Raw genomic sequence first — 2077 nt, 5'->3', positions numbered from 1 at the left:
CAATACACATGTTCGCTATATGCCCTTGAATAAGTTACTTAACTTCTTTGAAATTCAGTGTCCTTACCCACAAAATAGAGGTTTTGCAAAGATTAAACGAGCCAACATATGCAACAAGCCTGGCACAGAGTAGGCGATAAATGTCAGCTCTTATATCTGCACTTTCTATTTCTTTGCCAAACTCGCTCTCACCCCCCGCCCCCACCCCTCTTTTTATTTCCAGTTTCATAGATTAAGAGTGTGGGGCTATCGGATCCACAAGCTAATGCGCATCCCACAGAAACTTACATATTATGCCCCAAGGATTTGCAAGGATCCAAGTCAGAAAAGAACATATTTGGGACATATTCTGATCTCTGCCCCGCAGAAGAAATTGTCCAACACTCGGAAATGGGCAAAGGAGATGACTGGCATTTTTTCGGCAGAGTGAGAGGCGTGGTCTAAAGGACCTTCGGGGAATTACTAGATTCTACAGAGGCGTGTACCTTTCATTGTATTTTTATTGACTACTCTCTATTACAAATCTGTAAGGATAGAAGTAAAATTGTAGAACATGGATAACAATGCAAATGAATGTTCTCTACGAAAGATAATTGCATTTATACCCTGTAGAAAAGATGACCCAAACACAACATTTTGGTACACCCTATGGCTGGTGACAGGCTTTGCAGCTACTGGTAAATATTCATTCTGGCATTCCCAATTGTGTATATGAATGTCTGCTTTTCAGTGTGTCCTCTGAACCGGTCATAACATCTTACTGGTTCTCTCCCTAATTACTGAGCTGAGTAAAACCTTTGACATGTGTCCACTATATATTTACATGAAATGTTTTTAATTCCTTGAACCTTATAATTTAGAAACCCTAATGGAGCTTATGATCTCTAAGGAGACAAATAACAAATTTTAACATGAATTAATTTTGTTAATGAAAATTCGAATAAATGCTGGAAAGATGAAATTCTAAATCTTTGTATAGATTCTAATATTATAATAACAGCCCCTTCACTGGGACAGAGATGTTGCAAGCAGCACCCCAAATTTCCTGCCAATTTCTCTCCCAAAGCCTCCCTGCAACAAACCCATTTAGAGCAATCTTTGACCCAAGTGCCAAGAAACTGCTAGGGACAAAGGGAAAGATTGCAAAAAGTTAGATCACAATAAACTCTTTTTGACTGCTGGGAACCCAGAATGATGTGTTTAATTAATAGTTTTAAGGTTCTTAAAGACCAAGGAATGTGGTCTTTAAGGCCACATGTACAAATGTGGTTCTTGGCTCCATTCTCAGAATTCAAGTGGACACCGCCCCCATGAAAGATGGGGGCACGTGGAAGGACAGGCTCAGTGGAGTATGTTTGCAGGAACTGTGCTCGGAGACGGGTTAATCCCTTCCAATAACCTGGGTGAAATCTGGGAGAGTTCCAGAGTCATTTTCATTATGGAAGGAGAAAAAAATTACAAACGAAGAAAGAAAATTGTTCCAGATCAGGGTTTTTTAACCTGAGCACTCTCGACATTTTGAACCGGATAATTCTTTGTCATGGGTGGTCCCGGGCATGTGGGATGTTCAACAGCATCTCTGATTTCTCTCCACCAGATATATGCAGCACCCGCCTCCCAGCTGTGACCACCAAAAATATTCAAAACCTGGAGTTTGATTTTTTTTAAAGCATAGGAAAAATTACTGAGTTTGGGCAGATTTTATCAGATGTATTGAAAGAGGGACTTCCTCTTAAGCATTTGGCAAATGCTAAGGATTTTTGGACATAAACCGAAACATACCCGGCACCCAAGCCACTTGACCCATTCGTGTTATGTACCTGGCCCTGGGGAGCCAGCCCTCACGTTGACTCCACATCACCCCCAATGACAGCCTGCCCTGGAAGACTTGCAAACTGAGTAATTTCAGGAAGCTAAATTGCTTACTTGTATGCCTCCTGGAGACATTCACAAATGTCCCGTGCTGGGTGCTTGTTTGGAGTGTAACCTAGCCCTTGGAGAAAGGCAGATAAACGTAGCAGCCGGAAGGCGGTGCTGCAAGGTAGGAAAAGTATGTGCAGTTCGTGTGCTTGTTACC

This window comes from Eumetopias jubatus, unplaced genomic scaffold (genome assembly GCF_037043125.1).
Source record: "Eumetopias jubatus isolate StellerSeaLion01/CBP00866 unplaced genomic scaffold, mEumJub1_p1.0 scaffold_2, whole genome shotgun sequence".
Classification (NCBI taxonomy): domain Eukaryota; kingdom Metazoa; phylum Chordata; class Mammalia; order Carnivora; family Otariidae; genus Eumetopias; species Eumetopias jubatus.
Note: the sequence above shows the minus strand (reverse complement) of the source record.